We start from the raw sequence: 24512 nt of genomic DNA, 5'->3' as shown, positions 1-24512 counted from the left end.
AAATAATAAAATGACTGCCTTAAACTTTAGGAGAGTCAGGGAGCATTGATGGATTCAAGACAAGGCAGGAACAGCCTGATGTCTATGAATTGTCAATCAAAGACAGTGGTGCAAGTTGCCTGTGTTGGGATCTGAGGTAATTTAAGTAGGAAAGGGGCCCAAGCAGGTCTTGGGTCAGACTTCCTGTTCCAGAAGGATCAACCCTGGGGTCTGACTCACTTGTCTGGGGCTTGATCCACTTGGATCCTGCAAATCTATGAGGTTGGAGGTGGGCAGTCTTCTCTCATTGACTGCAATCATGGGGGAAAAGGCTTTCTCTGAGTCATTCTTCCTTAGTTTTGAAAGATTAAAGTGATAAATGAAAAGATGGAGGTGATAGTGAGTCATTCATGGCCAAAAATAAAATTACTCCAGGATATTGTCTTGAAGAAAGGCAGCAAAGCTTATCCAGACCTCAGATTTATTTTATGACTGTTGTGACTAGCCATGGGAAACAATGCCTTGCACTTAAGTCTCATTTGTAGTGTTTTGCAAAGCAATTCTGAAACTGTAAGTGGTGGGAAGGTTAATTTAATACAGAGCTAACGAAGAGATTCTATAACTCATCCTCCCTAATGCTAATCATTCAAAACATCTTTACTTCTTAACTGACTACTGTCAATTACCATCTCTTAGAGATGCTGAATAGGTAATTTCTTGTATACTGATTCTTGTCAGTATTTTATAAAACAGTCAGCATCTCATTCAGAAAGCTTGAATTTGGGAAGAACAAAAAGCCCTGTTAGAACAGATGGTTTCTGTGACTGACGCCCTAATGCACAGTTTCAACTCTGTCTCGTCTTTAACAGGAAAGTGTTTCAGGATTCACCAGTTGGCTTGTCAAATTAGCATCAGAGACTGCTTTGGATGTAAAATCATAAATCATTTGGTGACCTGAAGGGGATGAAGTATTGGCTAAAAGGAAAGTTTAACTTGAAGAGAAGCCTTTTCTGTGCTCTGGTGCCACCTTTAAGGGGGAGGTTGGCCTCTGTGGGCTGACCTCTCCTCTGCAGGCTCTGCATCCCTTCACTATGAAGTCATGGAGGTGCTACTGAGCTTCCACGAAACAGCAGCAAAGCAAGGATATTTATGAGTCCTTAATGCCAAGGTCTGATGCCCCCACTATCCAGCAACTGCCATGGTTTTGACTCCAGACCATCCTTAATGGAGGGCTGTTCAGAAAACCAAGTTTAATCGAACAAACAGTGGTGGGGTAACACCTCACAGACAAGTGTGTTCATTAAATTAATCATCAGGTCCTTTGTGCTGCCTCCACCACTTGGTTCTCAGGAAATTTGACTTCTGTATCAGTGCTTGGCTTAGGTCAAATTCCATTTAGGTCTTTCTGTTGTGTGAAAAATCTTTAGCAGCCAAAGAGCAAGGAAAGATTCAGCAAAGGAAGGATGTGGCAAACCATCTACTTCACTGAAAAAAGTGTTTGGGAGTTTACTCAATACAATTCTGAATTGTGAATAGTGCCAGAAAATTTGTCTGAGTAGAATAAGACCTGTAAGAAATCCTGCCTCTTAGGGGATGTGACTTTCCAATTCCTCCTTAATTTTGCAGCCAATATTTTTATGCCAATAATACATGCCTGAAACGAGAGAGGAGCTGTAGAAAGTGGAGAGAAAAATAAATGTAGAGGAGAGGAACAGGGAAATGGTTAGGGGTAGAGTGAAAAAGAGAAAATGTAAGCAAATAAAAAGGGAAGGGGAAAAGGGCAAAATAAAAAAATATTTCAAGTGATGAGAGATAGGGGGATGAGTAGGAGGTGGCAGATTCAAAACAAACAAGCTCTGAAGTGTGGGATAAGCTTTAAAACTCCTCTACAGGATGTGGGGAAAATTTGTGCTCTCTCCATCGCTTTTTCACAGTCACTATTACTTCCATATGCTGTACATGCTCAGCTGAGGTGTCTTCAGCAGAGAGGAGAATATAAAAAGGCATAGAAAAAAGACTTTAAGTTCAAATAAAAGCTGGACTCATTGATTGAAAATGAATCCCCTGTGGGTGTCTTATTACTTGGAAAGCTCATCTGGTGGGTGCTGGGTCAATAGATGGGCTGGGATGGGATGGGCTGGGATGGGCAGAGGCTTTGGCTTTTCCTGGCTGTTGGAGTTGGGATATGGGATCTGGCACTGCTGCTCTGGGCCTCTGTGGCTGCTCCTATGTCAGGAAAGAACCAAGCTGGCAGGAAAGCATGGTCAGTGCATGTTGCAAAAGGAACTTAGCCCTCAAAAAGCAGGATGCTAGCAGAGCCAGAAGATTTCCAGAGGATTAATATCCATTTGCCTTTGCCCTTCTCATGGTACTGGACTTCCCTGGCTTTCATCTCTCCCCCATCCTCCCAATGCAGAGGTTTCCTCTTGCTGCCTTCTTTCTGACACTGCTGAGAGCCATCATTCTCTGTAAGCACATTTCGTCCTGATGGCTCCCCAGGCAGGAATTATCCCTCACCACTCACTATTTAGACTTATGCTCTGCTCAAGTACAGTTTTTACTAATCTCTTTCACTCTGAGGAATTCCTAATGTTTATCTAGAGCATATGCAAGGATTTCTTTGGGAAGATGACTGTGAGGTACATCTCTGTTCAGATGGATTTTGAGCTGCGCAGTTGAGCTGTATGAAATGGTCATTTGCAGTAAGAGGAATTTGTAAAATTACTGTTTGCTGGGTGCCACAAGTCTGTGCTGGTGGGATTTACTGCACATCCTCAGCAGAATGATCACTGGGAACTACATCATTCCCTTTCAAATGTTTGGCTGACCCCTGCAGAGGTGTGAGGTGGGACATGAGAGTGGGTGCACATCCCAGGGTTAGGGTGGAAAGTGTCACTGTCATATTTTCTGAAAAATCTCCTTGCCCAGGATTCTTTTCCAGGGAAGCTGAGAAGCCTTAGAGAAAAAGGAAAACAATAATTATCTCATTTGCTTCTCCTGTGTTTTGCTGCTTTGGAATGTGGTTTGGAGATGGTTTATCCAACATGGGAATTGTTTTGACTTAATGACCAATCACAGTCAGGCTGTGTTGGATTCTGAGGAGAGAGAGCCACAAGTTTTTAATTAGTATCTTCTAGCTTTGTGTCTGCATCCTTTCTCTATTCTCTATTATAGTTTTAGTATAGTATTCTTTAATAAAATACAGTATCATAAAATAATAAATTAGCCTTCTAAGAACATGGAATCAGATTAATAATTTCCTTACTGCAGTGGGGGGCGCAGAAAATACCACAGGAAAGGACTCAGTCCCTGACTTTCTGAATCATAGATTTGCTTTTTTCATGGTAGTAGACCTTTTTAGACCCTTTTCATGCATCCTTTTCTGAGGAAAACACTGTCCTCCAAGCGCTTTTCTCCCTCTTGTAGGCTTTCCCAGGTGTGCCTTGCAAGTAATGGCCAAGCTTTCTTTTAGCCTGATTAATTTTTTGGTTGTTGAGCTATTGAAAATTAATGAACACATTACATAAGAATTTTAAAAGTACTCCTACAGTGCTTTGCAAAATGTCACCCCTGCTTAGACTGCGAAGAATTTTACAATGCTCCAAATACACTGAAATGTATTCCAAAGTTCCATATCTAAAATGCAATCAAAATTGGGAGATTATATATGCCTATAAAACAGGAATACTTTTATCTGCTTCTCAAAGATAATTTTATATAATTTAATATATAAGGGATATAATGATAAACTGGGTGCTTAATTTCAAATCTGAAATGATAAAACCCCACACAGTTTTTAAGTGAATAATCTAAGTTGGCAGTTTGTAATCCTTTCTAGCCACTTTGAGCCTGCATTGCATCACAGGCACAGCTTATCACCCATTGCATAAGGGAATTAAGTCAGTTTTACTGAGAGTATAGGGGACTATTTACCTCTGACAAAGTTACAGGGTAATAAATACAAGTAATGTCAAAGTTTAACTACCCAAACCATTGTTAATTACCCATTTCCAGATGATTATTAGAAGAAAAAAGAAATTAAAAAAATAATTACTTTTTCCCTGCATGAAGAGCTTCTAAGAAACTTCAAGCAAGAATAGTATAAGAGTGCCTCCAAGTGGCATCTATCTACATTAGAAAAACAATTCAAGCAAGCTTTAGGAATTCATTCAGAAAACCAAGCTGAACAAATCCTGCCTTTTTAGATGTTTTGTTTTGTTTTGTTCTTCTTAGTCCATTTCATTCTTTAGGTGTTTGTGTTGACTAATCAGTGGGGCTTGCTGTCTGTTATTAGGAAACTACAAGAGAAGGCTACTTAATCTAAATCACTATTCCTAGAGGCTTATCTTTATATCCTACCTTTGCAGAGGTCATCCTTAGATTAATTGTAATAGTTAAATTAAATTTATTGACACATCATGTCACAGCATTGGTTTCCTGGGAACTGTTGCTTTGAAGAATTATTTTTTTTCCTTTGATTTTGTGGTGTTTCCTGCTAAAGGTGTCTCCAGCAGAGCCAACTTCTGATCCACACCCCCCATGGGTTCTTTGCTGCATGTAGAGGATGCATCACTGCCATGGATGTGCTTGCAGGGAGAAAGGGAGGCTGTGCAAAGGGGAGGCTTTTTACTGTAGGACTGGAGGTAAATGGAGGGACTCACAGAAAGGCAAGCTGTGGAAAATCTGTGATCTGGTAGAGCTGGAAGGACTGGAAGAGTCCGTACCCTCACACAGGACAGGGGCTTTCATGGGCACAGTCATGTGCTGGAAAACCCCAGGAAAAGAGAGAAGTGCATTGCCCTGTGCTCTTGAAGTTCTGGGCTTTGGAGAGACCAAAGGAGCATTTTAATGCAAGCCACACTTGGTTCTGAAATTCATTAGAGTGAGAAGAAAATCTTCAACACCTACAAAAGAAAAGTACTTTTATCACTGTGCAAGTGAGGTCTGGAAGTGGCTGTCTCTGGAGGTTGTGGAGACAGCATCAGCCTGCTGGAAAAGGGATAGGAAAATCCATGGATAGAAAATCCATAAAAATACACTGATGGAAGGGAACAGGCAGAGATGTCTGCAATAATGTCCCTAACCCAGGAAATGTGGATGTTGGAGAAGGCTGTGAACCACAGGAAGTCAGGCAGGCTCTCCCAGCTGGATTCAATGGACCAAAGGTCTCACCTAGTAGGGGATTTTTTTGCCATTAAAAGAGATTGCACCCCACATATTGAAGACAATTGATTGTGGAATGGTTTCCTTTTTTTTTCCCTCTGTACTAGAAAATTTGTAACTCTGGTCCTGAAGTTTTAATCACCATAAATGAAAATAACTCCTATAAAAGAGACTTTATGTGAAAATTTAAGAATAACACCAAATTATACATGGGAACAAACCCACAAGCTTCATGATCCTCATGTGTTTTTTTCCTACAGGTGTCTCAAGTTATTGTATCCTTTTTTAAGAGGGAGATAACTTGATATCTGGGAGAAAATCACTGCCTAAGGAACCTACGAATTTAAATTATCTTGCATGATTGACAGGTTTTAACACCCACAACTAATATGGAGCTACTTGATGGCAGACTTCACAGTTTACAGATAGATTAAAAGGAAGCAGAGAATTTGTTCTTACTTTAAAGCAAGCCTGTGTAGCATATAGCCAGCCTTCCTTTGAATAAGCAATCTGCTTTTGAGAGAGAAAACCCACTGATACACATTTGAGAAAAACAGAAAATAAAAATCAGTGCTGCAGTCACTGGTTTGTGGTTTTGTAGAGGTCTTTATAAAGACAGTAGCATTTAGCAACACCTATTTTTACAAGTCTGTCTACACATTAAAGAGTGGGGTTTAGGTTTAGACATACAATTAATAACAACAATAATCCAGCCTAGGAAAACACAAGCACAAATATCCTGTGTTTGTAACCTGCATTGATATTTCCCTTTGCTCCAAAATGAATGCCTGTTCTTTGTTTTTTCCTGACTGTATTCTATGTCAATCCAAAGATTCTTAGGTTTTTCATTTTTGTTTGTTTGTTGGGTTTAGTTTGGTTTTGCTTTTTCTTTTTAAACATAAATCATGTTTAGCTCACTTCGAGGTTTAGGCGTGAAATACTTTCAATAGTGATTTGCAGTGTGGTAATCCTTGGAATGGCTTTGTTGGAGAAAAGAGCTTTGTCAGAGATCAGTCTGCAGGAAACAGAGATTTAAGAGACTAGCTGAAATGGTGGGGAAGTTTGGGAAAGCATATCTGAACAACCTGAGAGGAAAAGGGTAAAAGAGAAAAAGCACTGGCAGAGTTTTCTCAGATCATAATATGCAGTTTATGCAGCTGGCAGATGATTATAGAGTGGTTCTGAGGTTGGAAGGGACCTTAAAGATCCTCCAGTTCCAATCCCCTTGCCATGGGCAGACACACTGCAGTTATTCTAGAATGACTCCAGACCTTGATCCATAGGAGAGCAAAGGGAGTTAAACATGGGAAGGCAGATCTGAGCTGACAGGAGCTGAAGTGTGTTGGAAAGAATGTGTGCTATTTACCACTGTCATGGAGAGTACTGCCCCGAATTCCAAACATTTTAAAATTAATGTCACAGAAAAATTGTCAGTGGACTCCTATTTTTGCCCATTGAGTCTCTTAGCTCTTTTAAAACATTAAAAGTAGTTTTCCTGTCTTTAGACTTCACTATTAGTTGGGGTTTTTTCCTGCTTTTCCTAATGAAGGGCCTTTTAATTATTTTAATTCTTCCTGACCAGTGGTCTTTCAACAAATATGAACAAATTATATCATCTTAGCAGTATGTTGTGTGTTCTGCAGGAATGTCTAAGTGATTGTGAGACTGCATTCACTTTAAGGACATGCTCAGTTTAGCAAGAAAAAGAAAGAGTAAGCTCCATAGCTGTTGAGCTAAACCACATTTTCAAAATTCATCCATGGGAGCACAGCCGTGCATCGACCAACAAGTGCTTAGAGGAGCACTCAGGTTATGTGCAGGCACAAGCAAAGATGCAGTGAAGTCATGATGGAACAGCGGCTTCTGAGGCTCAATGCAGTAGATATTTTGCAAGGACAATATTATTTCTCTTGAAAATTTTGAAGTAAATTTTCACTTCTCCCTTTTCAAGTCCCCTTCAGTAAGTGTTTGCTGGTATCACCCCATGCTCACGATGCAGTGACAAGCCAGGGAACACACTGGAGCCAGGACGGTGACATAGCTGATGGCAGTGGCCATAGCAATGGTTTGACATTTTATTTTAAACCTTTAAGGGCAATGAATCATAAGAGCTTTGGGCCAGACCCAGCACAGCTGATTTAAGGCAATGGGATTTATGCCCCTGTCAGCACTTGTCTTGGGATGCCTGGGAGGACAAGAGTTTTTTCTCTCTGGATTTGGAATCTCTCTGGGTTATTGTCTTATTGAAATTACTGCAGAAAGAGACAGAATCTGTTTCTCAGTGGTTATGAAACAGCAAAGACAGGACACCCTTTTGAAGCTATCAGATTTGCCCTCCTACCTATTGTGAAAGAGAGAAGCATTTTTACCATCTCTCAAAGAACAAAAAGCAAAGAAATTTTTGTGATTGTTGCACTCCATCTCCAGCCATTGAAATCACTCCTCTGGCTTTTAAATCTCTTTTTTTCAATAGCTTGCTTTTGCTAGCTTTAGCTACTAACTACCTGTACCTCTATAATCTTACCAAAAAGCAATTGCTCAGAAATGCTTTAGGATGTAATTCAGAATTAGGTAGTTTTTTAGAGAACATCTAAAACTTGGAAGTATAGAATGAGTTTACTTTTTGTTTTGCAGACAAATTGATCTGAAGTCATAATTTGGAGAAAGTGTTGCCTGTAGCTTTTCTGCTGGAAAATTATGAAACAGCGTTGCCAGCATGATTCAGCATTAGTCAGGAGTGACATTATTGCCAAAAAATTTACTCAGGCTCTACCATGTGTTACAGTCACAGAGGAAATGGACCTGTAATTCTGAAATTCTACTTAGAAGTACAATAATTGACAGGCCATTGGATTCAGACATGCATTTTTTTCCCCCTGGACCAATAGAAATGTAAGGATTAGTTAAAAGTATGAAGAAATAGTTAAAAGTAATCATATAAAAATTGTGCTCCCTTCATATTTGATGTTTTAAGATGGTTTCATGGCCAGGATAAAGGCAAACTTCTAAGTGTCGGAAATAGCAACAGGAGTTTGTCATTCTTCCAGATTTTCCTTAGTGATCTGTTCTCTCAGACAAAGGGAGAATCCTCATTTGTTCCCCCACAGAAAGCAGTGACTCAGGTCAGTCTCTCCCTGCTCCTCCATGAAGGTGAGTGGAAGTTTCAGGCCTGAGGTTTCTCTCCAGCAGTGCCCTTGACTTCAAGTGAAGCTTGACTTCCCCTTCCCTTGTCTGTTCAGCCCTTCTGTTTGTTCACTCTCAGAACCTCTCAGGGATGAGGGGTGGATATTTCCCCTGCCATGGCAGAAGGGCTCTGGCAAGGTCAGATGTGGCTTGTGCAGAGTTTTGGAGGCAGCACTGAGAGCCAGACTGATCTGTCACCTCCTCTCTCTTTAATAGGAATTACTGATATTTTAAGGAGTGCTCAAACCTCCTTCCCAGGTTTTGTCTTGCTTCATCTTCTGTAGAAGATGGAAGATTCATAGGTTAGAATCAGAATCACTGATGTCAGAAAAGATCTCTGAAACCAGAGTCCAGTCATTGACCCACCACCAAGTTCACACTAAACCTTGCCCCAAGTGCCACTTCTGTCTTTTGAACACTTCCAGGAATTGTGATAACCCTGCTCCTCTGGGCAGCCTGTTCCTATTGCCCCTATTCAGAAGACATCTCTTCCCAAAGAGAAATCCACTCAAGCGGTTTGCTTAGGCAGTCCCACACATTCCATGCCTTCCCATATCATCTCTGCTCTACCAGTTTGTGGCCATCTGCTCGTGCTGTTTGCATCTATATTTATTTGTGTGCGCTTTGTTGGTGGATGCATCTCACATAGGCACCTTTTCCTGAAGCAACGCCCCCCAAAAGGCAGCAGCAGGAGCCTCAGTTGTTGAGATAATTCTCACCCACCAGTGTGGAGGAAGAACTGGTCCTAGTCCGTTGCTATAGCAATTTTCAGAGGTGTGAATGTGGCTTAATAATGTCATCCTGGAGCACTATAAATCTAAAGTAATGCCTGCCAAACTATTACATTCTGAAAATTCCATACTAAGGGAGTTAATAAAATTGATATGTGTGCAAATGGCATTTATAAGTTGCACATTACCAATACAGTGCTCGGTCCCATTCCAATAAAAATCAGTTGCAAAACTCTGGTTGACTTTATGGTGTTCAAGATGAGGCCCGACATCCAGCTGTGATTAAGTATGCAGTCTTGACAATTCAATGAAGAAAAGATAAAAAGCAATGTTCCTATGGAAAACAAAGCTCCTTTTCTGTTTATCAACATATGTGTTCAAAATCTTCCACCGTTTAATAATACATCAATAATATTATAAAATGGAAAGGAAAAAAGCAAGTGTCAAACTGAAATCTTTGATGCATAAACCTGTGTGAGATGATGAAAACCAGAGCCCAATATAGCTGTCTAATAAAATCTGCTAGGTGTGTAAAATAGGTGTACTTCTCTATTATATGACTTTATAATTAATGCTAAATCATTTATTGTTATAATTAGTATGGTTAAATAATAGTCTTTAGCAAATTTGTAAAATATCCACTGACAACGCTTCTGCAGTTTTTATATGTAAGTGTAGCGATAACAAAAGGGATTTAAAAACATGTTCAGCCCATGGCAGTTTTAAGGCAAATGCAAATCACCTCAATTGTTTAGAAAACAATAATATTATGGGCTATTTTTGTGGGAGAAGGACAAAACTGAGGGCACAGAACATTAGTCTGCCACATCTCTGTGGTCTGTTTATAAACAGAGAGCCCAACCAAGCAGGAATAGAAGAATGAATTGTTTTTCTTCTTTTCTTGTGCATAGTTTTTAGGTAGAAGAGAACTCTGTTGTATTTTTTTTCATAGCTAAGAGAGGTTACTCCTGATTAATTCCTTTAGAGTGAGTGTTTTCCCTGTTTGAGACTTAGAAGTTTGCTCTGTGTAACTGAGGTGATCCAGGAATGGTTTTCCCTCTTTATGAAGTCCTGGTACTCACCAGTGTGCTCCCATCACAGTGCTGTGAAACATCACAGGCATTGTAGATGGGTGGGGATGGGGATTAGCTGGAATTAATGACTATTTTCTGTTGCTTTAAGGGTAGAAAAGGTTATTTCTGCTCTTGCACATTGTGTTCAGTCATGTTTCCATACAGTAGATATTGCTGCCTCACCAATCAAATTTTTCAGATCATAGAACCATAGAATTTGGGTTGGATGACATCTTAAAAATCATCTAGTTCCAATTCCCTGCCATGGGCAGGAACAACTTCTACTAGTAGATGCAAGACTTGTGATTTTAATTTAAGAATCTAAGAAAAAACAATTTTTCTACCTCACATCGCAACTTCATGTTAAACTACCAGACAACCAATATATTTGTTATGTATCAAGGTCATTCTTATTGCAGCAATCAAAGACTTTAAATTAAAAAAAAAAAAAAAAAGAGAAACTAAAAGCGTGAAATATTCTGAACAGATACTTTTTAATTACATAAACTTGATCTTGTCTTTTAAAATTATCTGTCAATGCATCATGGTTGCTTTGCAGTGTTTGCTTTTCAGGGAATGGGAATTGAGGACATGGCTCTTGTTGCAGTGGAAAATGAATTCAGAAAAAAACAGCACAAGGCAAAGGGGAGAAATGCTGTGACCACCAGTCCTTAAGCAGGAGGTCCAGGGTCACCAGAGTGAGGTGTCTGCAGCAGAAATTGAGGAACTTCATCTCAGGAAACCTTGAGAGATTTTGCAGCAATTTCAGCAGGAACTGCCTGCCAGGTTGTGTGGTTTAGTTCGTGCTCTGCAGTTCATATAAATAACACAGATTTGCTTTCAGTTACTTTTCCCTTCCCAGCCTCTTTCTTCCTGTGCAAGTACAAACCTCAGTCTCCCTTTCTTTCTCCAGAAAGGGTTGGAGCTCCTTTCCAGCAATTATTCAGATGTGAAGCAGTTCAGCATAGCAAAATTCAGCTATAAAAATAACAGCACAGACAGGAAAAATATTGCATGATGGATTCTGATCTCCTGTGTTTTAACATTAATCACAGTATTGATTTTAACAGGGATGACTTCTCAGCATAGTGACTGTAGCTGCTTTTTTTCTTCCTTATTTTACTGTGGCTGATTAGTTTCTGTCTGATGTCCAGTGTAGAACCATCCTCTGGAGAGAGCACTTTCAGAAATACTACTACTTTTTTCATAGTAAAATAATTACTTGAAGAGATTAGACCTAATAACTGCAGTTGAGTCAGCTTGTGTTCTTATTGGATTATTATGTAAAATTAAAAGAGCAAATTCAGGATATATTTATCTAAGAGGCCTGTTCCATTGCATGCCCATAAACTGTAGATGATTTCAGTTCAAATAATTTGGGGGAAAATATCAGGGTGTGACGGTGTGATGTAAGTCATTTTTCTGTTCATTCATGATCCTTGTTAAGCCTTCCTTTTATTTATTTTTTAAAGAACTTTCTAGGAAATGTCACAGTCTCATTTACTATTGACTGCAGTGGTGCTGCTCAGAAATTAGATTGCTCAAAATCTTTATGTTTGAGCTGGAGCTGGATAATCAGATACTTCTTTCTGCAGGTTTTGTCGCAGCTTTACCTCTGCTCCTGATGTTTCTTCATTCCCTGCACTCCACTGCATTGGGACAAAGCAGGAATTCTGCTGTTCAGCAGATCTTTGGGGACGAGTGTCACCAATCAGATGCCCAAGGCTCAGGAGGGATGCAGGACATGGTCCTGTCAATGGCACTGACAGCTTAAGCTGAGTGCAAGCAATAATTTCTGTGAATGTGAGATTTGCTGATGTGTATTAGGGTAAATTTGTGCCAAAAACCTGTTAATCCCCCCAAAAAAGAACAGAAAACTGTCTGGGAACTGGGAGAGCTGAGAGAGCACTCAGAGCCATGCTGGATCTAGTGTCACCATGATATTTTCTGAAAAATCCTCTTTGCCCAGGATTTTCTCTTGGGAAGCTGGGAAGCTTCAGCTTCTCCCTGTTTTGCTGCTTTGGAATGTGATTTGGAGATTGTTTATCCAGCATGTGAATTGTTTTAATTTAATGACCAATCATGGTCCAGCTGTGTTGAGGCTCTGAGGAGTCACGGGGTTTTTTTTTATCGTTCTTGTTAAGCTTTCTGATGTATCCTTTCTCTTTATCATAGTTTTACTATAGCATTATTTTAATATACTACAAGTACATAAAATAATAAATCAGCCTTCTGAGAACTTGGAGGCAGCTTCTCATCCTGGGGACCCTCACAAACACCACAATCTAGCAGTGGGTTCTGGGACAGCTCCCTCATCTTCAAGTGTTTACATCTCTATGATTATTGTAGAAGATGACTGTGAAAGTGATAGTTCTTCATACATAAATACTAAAGTTTCATGTCCTTTACCATAAGAGTGACCAAAACCCACTTCAGTGAGGTGTATTTTGCCATTATTAAGGCTACCCATCTTTGTTAGCTCTTCTGCTGCCTAATCACCATTCTCAGTATTCCTGCAAATGTATTTTAGTTTCCCTGAACTGGTACTTTAACCTCTGGAAAACTATTTTTCTTGATCTAATGTGCAATTCTCATTCCATCAGGGGTGATTGGGCTTGACTTTGTGACCTCTTGACTGCAGTAAAATCGCAATAGTAATGCTTAATTACACACAGGGTTGAAAATGTATTTTTTAAGATTTGCAGGGCTGTTACTTTCTCAATTTCAAATTTATCAGACAATTAAAATAATTAAATATTCAGTCTCTATTTAACTTAACAGAGAGGTTGGTCCTACTTAACAGACTTTATTAAGTTTACAGGTCAAAATTAATTTGTTAAAACTACTCAAGGCAAGAGATAGTGTCCTGTAATACATGTATTTAATGCTGGTCTACAATGAAGCCACATACCAGATTTCTAATTCAGTGCTTACCAGCCTTTAAAACATTGTTTCAATCCATTTTACTGAGTAAATTTGACTGGGGAAAAATCAAATAACAAAGACAAATTAGTTGCATCTTCTGTTAATCATCGATTATAAATTAGACATGCTAGCTCAACTGAAATGTCTCCAAGGGTGTGAATATTAGAGTTAATTGTTTGATTTGGAAAGGATCTGGAAAGTTTGTTTCCATTTGTAGTGGTTGTAATCCTCTGAGATTAAGGTGTTTGGACTGTCTCTTTACTCAGTAAGTGGCACTGTCTTTCAAACACTCCCTGATTTCATGGGCCACTGTTTAGAGAGGAATTGGTACCTGGACAGTCAAAGTGATTCTTCACTTTCATGCTCACTCTCATTTCTTGGTGTATTCTCCATGATCACACTTCTTGCATACAATTATTACACAGAAAAATGCTTAGTTACTATTTAAATATACTCCATTTTTTTCCAGCCACCTTGAAAGTTCTGCACAGGAAAATTATGCTTTAATTTTGTGTTAATATATGCCTAACACCGTAGAAATCAGATCTTGGCTGATAGCCCTGGGCGGTACTGTGCTATAAATTTAAACACATACTTTGTATATAGATCATTTCTATATGTAATATACTAATAATTTAAAATTCATATAATTTTTATAATTTATAAATATGATGATGGTCATAATAGTTTCTATTATTTAACTTTACATAAGATCATAGAATATTTTGTGTTGGGAAGGACCCTAAAAATCATCCAATTCCACCCCCTCCCATAGTCAGGGACACCTTCCACTGTCCCGGATTGCTCCAAGCCTTGTCCAGCCTGGCCTTGGACACTTCCAGGGATCCAGGGGCACCACAGCTGCTCTGGGCATCCTCTGCCTCATCACCCTAAAAGCAAAAAATTTCTTCAATTATTTTATGTTTATGTGTTTTTTATGCAATGTATAAAATATATCTATATTTTATAATTGCTACAACAATTTTAAACCCTTTTAGACATGGTTTCTTATAGTTCCTACTTCAAAGACTTAGTCAGTCTTCCTCCAATCTTTTAATTAATAATGGGAGGCAATAGGGCTCTTAGAAACACTACTGGATGCATGTGGAGCATTCATCCATAAAATTTTAATGACAGGAGTGATACTCAGCTGTGCAAAAAACACTTGGAGGAGCCTTTAATGCAAAGAGATGGTGGTGACTTTGTTGACTCAAGATCTCAGTCAGGGGAAGCAGAGAAATGGGTGCATCAAAATTAGGCAGATCACCAATTCAGTGGCAAACTCGTGGGACAGAACTCTTCCTTAGCACTTGATATGAGGAAATTCTCTGAGGAATCTTATGAAGAGCATTTAGCTCTGTGAATCCCAGAGGAATGGTGCAAAAATAATAAAGAAATAATTGTGGAGCTCAGAAAGGAGAACAGGCAGAAGTGAGAATCAGGAATATTATTTAAATTAACTTTACTCTTTGGTGAACAGCAAAATTTTCCCCTTTTCCTCTGCTGTTTCCCCTTTTCCTCTGCTGTTTCTGGCAGTGTTTAGATGAGTGTAAGTTGACATGACATCTGAGTGTGCTGGCCTGCCGAGAGGCGCCACTTCTAACTTTTGACAAGGCACATCTTTATAAATGTTATATATTTTCTAAACAGCTGTATAATTAGGACAAAACAACATTTGGATCACCATTTATTCTGCTGCATAGCTGGAGGCACATGCCACCCATTAAACTCTGAGAAGGGGTTTTGTTCTTTTTGTGAAACACAACAAATTGGAGGATTCCATGAAAGCAACAAATTTTGTCTGATTGACATCACATTTAGGACTTTTTCCCAAATATTTTTTCTGTTCTGCAAAATCTAACTTTGGTTTTACAAGTGCATCTGAAACTCAGCCTGTAATTGGAAGATGCTGAAGGTAATGAAATGCATTTTTGATGAGCTGAACACATTTTTACACTGCAAGGGGGAACACGACCTGGTGAGGGTGGATGTGGCTGGAACAGGTGGTTTGGGTCAGAAAATGCAGGTGAAAGCAGAGCCAGTTACAATCAATTCTCTAAAAATTGCTGATGTTGAGGCAGAAGGCATTTAAGTGCATTATTTAAATGCTTAAACCCAGAGTAAAGTGAGTGCATGTTTAACACCACGCACAGACGGCTTCCTGGGCTGGTGCCTAAACCTGGGGGGAAAAGAAATTAAATATTAAACAATGCTTCAAATGGCAAGAAATACTGTCCTGGTGAAATCAATAGAAATATTGGAACAGTCTCCACAGGGAGGTGCTGCATTCACCAATGCTAGAGTGGTCTGGACAGGATGCTGGGCCACGTCTAGGACGTGTCTTTGCCAAGAAAATCGCACCAGATGATCCTTGAGGTCTTTTCCAACCTGGTATTCTGTGATTTATTTTGGCATTTCAAATTATTATAATGCTCAGAATGAATGAGCAAGTTTAGAAAGTGTAACCTATTGGTGCTATGGTAAATTGGATGGGCTTCAGAATATCTGGTCAGCCTTTCTGTGATTTATGAATGCCAGAGGCCTAATAACTGAAAGAAATTGGTTGAGTCTTTCTATCTGATCATGTTAGCTGTGCTTTGTGGTTTAAAATAAACTGTGTATTTGTATCAGGATTACAAAACATTGAACTAAGCACAGAGAAAAATCTATGTTGATGTAATTTGCCTCCATTTTTGGCCACTTTCCACACAAGCTTTTCCAACTCAAAATCCCACAAAGGCTTTCTATCGCAGTAGATAATGCTTGCTTTTGTATCACTTTAATTTTTTCTTAATTATATAATTGAAATGTACATTTTACTCTGACACTCTAATCACCTCTAACAGCAGCAGAAATATACCTATAAAACAAGCATATATGATATAAAAAATAATAATGAAAAGGATAAATTACACTGCAGGTGCCTGAATCTCCTCCAGTGCATGCGCTCAAACAAAAAGTTGGTAAGCTGGGTTTTACCCAAGCTGTGAATGATACAAAATAAACTGAGTGGAAGATTTTGCTGCATTTCTGATGGTGAATATCATGATTACTGATAATTAGTCAAGATTTAGTCGAAGGACTCAAAGGTTTGATGCTGCTGTTTTCTTGCAAAAGACCTTTCTAATAATTTCTGCAGGAATATTTCACTGGCAGCCATGCACTCCATCCTAATATTTTTTGCATATAAATATTTATATGATATTAAACAATATGTGAATTATATTCAACCTATCATGGTGTACATTCTAGTGGAATGCAAAGACATGCAATCCAGGATTTAAATGAAATTATCTCTTATAAACCTTGAGAAGGTGAATTAAAAAAAAAAAAATTACCAGCAGAGAAGAGTTAGTTTGGGTCACTTTTACCTGTTTTAAAACTGGAGTAGTTAATAGTCCTCTGTCTGGACTGGAAAACATCTCTACAATAGTGCAGAACTCTGGAATGAAAATTACATAATTGCAGCTAGGAGATATTTTAGTCTTTGCAATATAGATGTTGCAAAGTCAACATCAAAATTTGAGTTAAATCTGATGGCATTGTGCCTTCTTCCCTACTTCTTAAATTTTGAGGATTTTGCATAAAGTTTGCATTAATTTTTATATATTCTTCACAATCTGATATGCTCTGCCACTTTTCGGGAACTGAGATCATTTTTACAGCCTCATGAAGATTGGCCCCATGTAATCATGTCACACCATAACAGGTCTCCATAAGATGTGTTATTTCCACTTTTCTGCACAAAGTTGAAGCTGATCCCCTCCCTCTTCTGTAAATTAGACACAAAGCCTCCAGGAAATCAAACTGAATAATCAAGCACTTAATAAAAAATGCATCATGGTACGTCAGCCTATGCTATCAACTTGGAAGAAAAAGCAGTATAAAATGCTCAGACAATAATGATTTTCATGCATATAAACATTAATGCTAACTTCAACCTCATTGTACTTCTGAGATGTTTAAAGAATTTTTACCAGATTAAGCTTTCTTCAAACCTTTCTGACAAACTACTTTGTTAAAAAACCGCACGAGTTGGTAAATGATTATGAACAAATAGATTGTGAACATGGAGGGAAATTAGGTCATGTCAAAGATGCCCACTTGTAAATGTTTATCACAACCTCACTGCTAGGTCCTGGTCACTGGTACAAGGTGATTCCAGCCCCCCACTTGCAATTATTCATTTTAAAACAGAGAAAAGAGCAAGACAAAATCTCCCTAAAGGTTTTTTTACCTCACTTTTCAGTAGAAGAGTCTTTCTGTGTTTTTTCCAGAAAGGAAGACAAGGACAAAGCATTTAGAATTCAATGTGGTGATTTATGATAAAAGCCCCCAAGCAAATAAACAAACAAACAAAAACCAAGCATGCACTCTTTCAACAAAAAAACAAACCCCCAAAATTATTCAGCTTACTTTGGCAGTGAAAAAGGGAATTTTAGTCATTGAAAAGTCATTGTTGTGTTTAATCATATAAATTTCACAAATATGAAATGTGAATATCAGATTGGTACTTCTCTCTCTCTCATCTCCTTAAAATATTTCTCTTTAGTAACAGTTTATTTTCAGATTTTGACTTTAATTCCCATTATTTTTGGATTGTTTATGAAAGGATGGCAACCTTATCCAATATATAGCATATATTTATATGTATAATTTAGATATATATTTATAGCAATAAATTTACAGAACTGAGTCATATGAGCATATCTTTATATTTGCAAAGTAAATACTGTGGGTTTATAATATTTGCCTGCTCTGTAATAGTTTATTGAAGCACAAACAATTTGCTGATCTTGTCAGGAAATGGCTGAAAATGTTTTTAACAAAAGACACCATGATGATGCTTTAGGACAGTGTGAGAAATCACTGTGAAATTAATGAACTTTTGTATTCTGTACATGACTTTTATACCCAGCCCATCCCATGGTGGCCCTTACCCTTTGCTGATCTGTGGATAACAACTGTAACAAGGGAACAAAGAATTTTAATTTGTCTTTTCATTTCCAATATTCAACTATTATGGTCATCCTTAAAAAAAAATTACAAAAAACTTATGTATGACCTATGTGCTGGAAGGTCATTTTTCTCCTAAATACAAAGTTTAATTTTCCTGTGTTTAGTCAAGCCAATTTCTCAAGGGTATCCATGGAAGCTTAGTCCTAGTGAGGATCTAAATTGCGGTGGATATGCCCATGTATAATATTCAGTCTTGCATTAACTTTAATGCAGTGTTTTATAGTGCAGTTTTTTTACAGGATATAGTTTAGTTAATGTGATAAAACATTAAGTTAATGCTCTGCTCCTCAGAATTTATTTTACAACTGTTTTTCGTTTAAAAAAAAAAGTCACTTCACAAGAATGTGAAACTTGAAGCGCCTGGCTTGGCAACTACATTTAAGATGGCCAAATATCAGTGGCCATCAAATGACTGGTGGTAAATGTTGCTTGGAAAATCCTTGTTTTACAAGGAAAAAGAACTGTACAAGCATAAAAGTTGCTTTCTAATGCATTGTTTGTTGTACCTGGCAGCACTTTGATGCCTGTCAAGCAGCCCCTTACAACAATAACACCCAAGACAACGTGAACAGGTACACCATTAAAGCACTAATAAAGTTCCCCTATCTTCATTAATGTACCTTGTAATAGACCAGTTAGAAGACAATTTGTTCTTTCTTTCATGCAGATAGTTCTTTTAATGGAGCAGAGACAATGATGACGATTTAAAAGGTACACTAAAACACTCTGATGAATATATGGGCTGAGTGGTGCTCCTGTGGCTGGGATGTGAAGGAAAATAGAACATTCATGTTCTTGGTGTTGCAAGGTTCAGCCTTGGTCCAGGCTGGTTTAGATATTTAGCAAAATAAACTTACATTGCCAAAAAATAGTTTCCACTGTCACTGTACAGATACAAAAATTATTTGAGTATTAATGCAGATTCAAATACATGGAGCACATTGGATTTAATTCCATCTAGTTCAATAAATTTGCAGTAATGTGGGGTTTGACAAATAATTTCTTCACCACACAGTTCTCCATGTATTTCATCACATTTGTTCACCATGAATACGTGGTTCACCATGTATTTCATATTCTCTGGGCATTTAACTGAGATAATTTAGCTATCCAAAACTAGAGCCCAAGCAGGCTGTATAGGAAAGACAGTGATTCAAAACTCCTCCATGAGATACCACAAATTAAACCATGTGAGGAAGAACCTGTGGTCACAGGTTTCAGAAGCACAATAATTGACAGAGAATAATCCAGTGTCCAGCCCAGCACATCACTGAAGCTTTCACTTACCTTTGAATATAGTTTTGAAGTAGTCATTCTGAGTGTCCCCATTGTGAATTTCTTAGTTGTGAAAAGGAAGCTGACTGGGGGAGTTCTATTGGTGTTCTACTGATTAACATTTAGCCTAATCTGGAAAGGGATTTGTATGCATAATATAGAACTATTTGCACACTTAAAATTCAGCACTGGCTTTATTATCTAGCTCAATCAGGATTAAATAAGTCAAAGTCTAAGTTCTTACTGACTGTAGGTAAGTTTGGATCAGGACCTATGCTATCATCACCTCTCAAACTTCTTGAAAGGGTTTAAGAATATCATTGAATAGAAATTAAATGAGAATAACTTTGTGGTGCTCTTGGTGTTAAATCTTTTGTGAGTCATCAGCTCATCAGCATGGGCCATATCAGGAGGGAACCCTGCAGAGATAAAGCTCTCAAACTGTGATAGAGTGTGCAGGCCGATACCAAAGACCTGCAAAAAGAGTTGTGCAAAAACTTAAAGCTCTTTCCTCTGGGATTTCCTTCCAGGAGACAAATAGAGGAGCACTGGTGGCTGGATGAAGGAGCTGTTTCACCTGCTTATTCTCTGAACAGCTCTGATGCAACTCCAGGATTGCTTTGGAAATTTAACACTTAGTGATCTCAAGCTATCTGGAGAAATAAACTCCTCAACATTCCAGTATTTCCCAATTTATATCATTTTCCCTTTTTGAAGCATTTGGACACTCTGGAAGTGACTTCCATGAGTCCTTTGTGAAGCAAGTCCTCCTCTGAGAGCTGAGTTTTCTTGTGCATTTTTGTTCAGAATTATAGTGGCACCTTCCCTCCCTCAGCCCCTGTTAGAATTTAACACAACCTACTAAGTAACAGCAAACAAGCTTTTTACCTTTTTTATAATTATTAGCTTTTTTCCCTAGAAAGAAAAGCCCTATGGAGGTTTAATCACTTTCTATTATATCTGATGGTTCTTAGAGTGATTTTTGTAGACTCCTATTACAGTTTCATAGTGTCCTATTGATTTTGTTTCTATTAAGGTCTTTCCCACCAAAAGATTGTATATAATACAAAGGACAATAAAAGAAATTGCTAAGCAGTAAGGATTATTATTCTCCGTGTTTACTGCTGTACCAACTATATGGAAAAAAACCCAGAAAAATAGGCTGAGGTAACAAACTTATGACCACTGGGATTTGTAGTATTTCCTGTGTAAATGCATGATGACCTCCAACTGCCTGGGATGGTAAAATCAATAACAAGAAATCCACCCACCGTTTATTACACTGAAATTGTTATGCAGGTTATATATTAGGAGAAGGTTTCATCTGCAGTGTAGTGTATCATGTTACATAGCTGGACTTTTCTGAAAGCACCTATCATATCTGTGGGGATATTATATTACTCTGGCATAATAGCATTGCACTGGCAATCCAAATTCAGTATTTTTTTTTCTTAGAGGTTATATTTATGGCTAAAGTAGCCACAATTTTCTTCACATAAAATATGAAGTGTAATCTAATCTTTCTCTTCCTGACAGAAGAGTATTGTAATTCTAATCTTTCTCTTCCTGACAGAAGGGGATCATAATTCTATTCAGCCCTCAGCCATTCTTTACAAAGATTAATGATGGAATTTTGGAAAAAAAGACAATAATTTCTTTTGAAAATAAAGCAGAACAATGTTTTCTCAGTTATGAAAGTAATTGTACCATGGTAACAAATATTACTGCTGCCCTTCCAAATTTTTTTAGTGGCACAAGTAATTCTTATTCAAGTGAAGAATCTCTCTTGGTGTGGACTAGCATCAGCCTTGGCTGTAACAAAAATGATTTTGTGTTTTTTTTGCAACAGATTCTTGTTGGAAAAGAAATCCTTGAAAATTCTTTGTTATTCATCAGTTCATGATTGATGACATTGATGAAATTTAGACTTTCCAATGCCACATGAATTTATAGACTTGAACAGGGTACCACTGACACAACAACAGAACTCAGGCTGACAATGGTGATGCCAAGAAACAAGGAACTTGGAATCTGAAAACTGATGAACACCTCCAGTTTTAAATAAGAGCAACAAAGATCCCCCACAGATCTATCCAGCTTGTTTAGCAAACACACAGTGATCAAATAAACCAAAAAAGTAGATATTTTCAAAAATATTCTTCTTAGTGTGAAAATATTCCCTTAGGTATCATATGAAAAAATAATATTTTTAAGAATTGTTGATAGGGCTTTGCAATTTTCACCCAGCTAAGAAATGGAATGTACAATGCAATTATAACACATTGCAATGCTAGAGAAAGTTCTTTTAACTAGAAGAAAATGTTGCATTTACCTGTGGGCTACAAAATTTAAACCCCTGTGGTTGTTGCAAATTATGATGTACACAAAATTTGCCTTTTCAGTTCTTCAGAAAAGGAAGTAGGAATAATTTCGTTTCAGAGTTCAGTATCCAGGGAAAGAAAGAATAAAGCAGAGTGGAGAAATAGCAAAATGACCTCATTTACTGAGATAGAAATGTGCTTTTACTCTTTGATGTAAGGTATCCTCCTCCTTTCAAACCAGGACATATTTCTTATTTCCAGGTTTATGAAGACAAGAAAGTAAGAAGTGGGCAGGAAAACCAAGGTATTATATAACAGGGGAAAAAAAGGTAATTTCATCAAAAGAGTTGTTGATCAAAAAATTTAATTCCATTCAGAATATCTTCTCAGAAATATTGTGGCACTTGGAATTTTTGCTTTTGAGGGCCTCATTGTAGCCTCTGAATAAGGTATAACTCAGTTCAAGAATGAGAGGCATCAAGATGATACTGCTATATATTTATACCCATTTTCTTCTCTCCCATTTTTTTCTTTTAATTGGGTAATTGAATACCTACTATAACCAAACTGGTATAAAAGGTCAGAGCATGAGTTAGTCTCCTCTTGGGACACTTGATTATGTGTCCTTGCAGCTTTTAAGGATATTTCCACTATGCTTAAAGAAATACATCACTAACTTGGGTATCAACCATTTATTTTTGTGGAATCTGCCTCCTTGGTTTGTCCTCCACAACACATCAGGAAACTCAGGCTGTTGTTTGCCTACAAAGGAACTCAGATAAATAATGTTTGCTGAATTTGCTTGTTGCAAGCAGGAAATGCAAAATGCATAAAGTGTACAGAAAGGGAAACCTTTAGAAATGAAGATTAAAATGTGGCCTAAGGTTAATGATCTATTATCCAGTGTTTCTTTTCTTTCACTAATTCATATCTTGGCTTGCATATGCTGTAGTTATTGAAATTATAATAGAAGAAAATATTTTGGTGGAGAAATTTTTACCAGTATTTAGATTTAGAGGGAATGCAAAGTATAACATCAATTTAAAACTCATTAAAATTATCTTACTAGTTTATTTCTTTTACAAAAGGATTTGGGATGGATTAATTATAGCACAACCAAATGTAGAGACACCAATGCAATGTTTTGCTGATATTGTCCTTTATAATTATTTACCAAGTCTTGACTTCTGATACTCTGCATCCATCCTCTTCTGAAGTTTTTGCTTTGAATCATGGCTTTAGTTTGTGAATTCTGTAAGTAAGAATACACTCATTATTACTAGGAGAGAATTCTCAGAAAGACAACATGTTTTTATTTATTGATGTGATGTTCATTACAGGAGTCCTCCTTCTGATATTATGACCTGCAAGGCTTGATGAAATCTGGCCTATGACCTGCATCCAAGACCTTCTTTATGGATTGGAGAATTCTGTGGGTATTAGAAGGACTTTGCAGACTTGTTAATGGGTTTTATTGTATCATCTTCATTTAAAAAGACAGATGAAAAAAGAAGGAAAAACGTGCAATCTGTGGTTTTGCTGCAAATGCTGGTATTTTGTGTAAAGAATGAGAGTAGGAGTTGAGCTGGTGGCCAGCAGAGATCTCTGGAGAAGCTGGGATGGAGGAGAACTCACGAAGTTGGTCAGGTTTGTCTGTCTGCTTTTCCCACAGCATCTCAGAGCTGAAGAGCCTAAAACTTGTAATGTCAAAACCTCTTCACTTTGTTACCCAACTTGTTATCCCAAAAAGCATCCAAAGCTTCAAACTAAGAATAAATCAGGTTAAAAATGTGGGAAAAACTTGTGCTGTACAGCTGCTTTCATGTAAAACCCAAGCAGCACAGATGAGTCACTGTGGAAGTCTTGTAATTTTCTGCCAAGCGATAAATTATTACCTTATCCTGCACTGGAAATGGGGGAAAAGTTAGCTAAAAGTGTTTGAAAAAGCAAAACCTCCTACCTTTTTGCAGCATAATAATAGATATAGTTATCTCTGATGACTCATGTTATGGGAGGTCATGGGGGGAAATGCAGAAGCGTTTTGGCATTGAATTTAAAATGAAACAGTTCAAATTGTGCTAAATAAATATGCTTTTCTCCCCCCTCCCATTTGGGAGTATTCTCAGACATTCTTTTAAAAGCAAGTATTTCACAAGAGATTCAAACTGTGTGAATAATAAAATGTCATTAGCTTTATATTTGAAATCTGAAAGGACAAGAAAATAAGGCTGTTATTATTCAGACTTAAGTTTAGAAAAACAGACTTTAGGAAAGTGAAATAATCTACCACGGGAAGTGGCAATGTGTGACTGGTTCAGAAAACCATGAAAAAAATTGTAATAGCTTTAAATGTTCATGAAATATTTATTTGCTATAAAAATAAATGTTGTTAGGTTATGACATTATGATTTCTCAGGGAAGATTCTCTGTGCTGTCATTCAGAGTTAAAAAATATATTTTTTTGGGTAAAATTTTACCATGATGGAGTTGATTAGTTCTGAAAGGATCCTCATCCAGTTTCAAAAAAATATCAGTGAAAAAATGAATATTTTCTTAATAATTGAAGTAATCAACAATAAAGGTGATAAAAAACAAAAAAAAAAAAAAGGAAGAAAAAAAGACAGTAACTCCAATGATGGAAAAATTAATCCCTTGATCTTCACCTTCACATTCCTGATTGACTGAAGAAAACCCAGTGTCAGATGCAGGCAGTGCCTCATCCCAACATTGAAACCCTGTTGAGGCTTTGCCCTTCCAAGCATAAATAAAGGAAAGAACATTGGACTGTGACACTGAAAAAGCTTAAATGTCTTTAAAGAAGGCATCAAAGTGTGTAGAGCAGG

General features: G+C 37.7%; 1 long non-coding RNA gene across 2 annotated transcripts in view; it reads left to right on the top strand.

The window, feature by feature from the left end:
* LOC135450342 (uncharacterized) overlaps positions 1 to 23969 on the top strand; it is a 58644-nt gene extending 34675 nt beyond the window's left edge. The window contains exons 2-5 of one of the 2 annotated variants that reach the window (XR_010441035.1): positions 18587 to 18645; positions 18741 to 18784; positions 21931 to 21998; positions 23010 to 23969. This is a non-coding gene — a long non-coding RNA (uncharacterized LOC135450342). The remainder of the gene's footprint in view (positions 1 to 18586; positions 18646 to 18740; positions 18785 to 21930; positions 21999 to 23009) is intronic. The other variant, XR_010441036.1, reaches the window with a different exon arrangement.
* The last annotated feature ends 543 nt before the right edge of the window (positions 23970 to 24512 follow it).

Source organism: Zonotrichia leucophrys, chromosome 7 (assembly GCF_028769735.1).
Source record: "Zonotrichia leucophrys gambelii isolate GWCS_2022_RI chromosome 7, RI_Zleu_2.0, whole genome shotgun sequence".
Classification (NCBI taxonomy): domain Eukaryota; kingdom Metazoa; phylum Chordata; class Aves; order Passeriformes; family Passerellidae; genus Zonotrichia; species Zonotrichia leucophrys.
The sequence above is the reverse complement of the archived record's forward strand: the minus strand, read 5'-3'. Positions and strand labels throughout refer to the sequence as shown.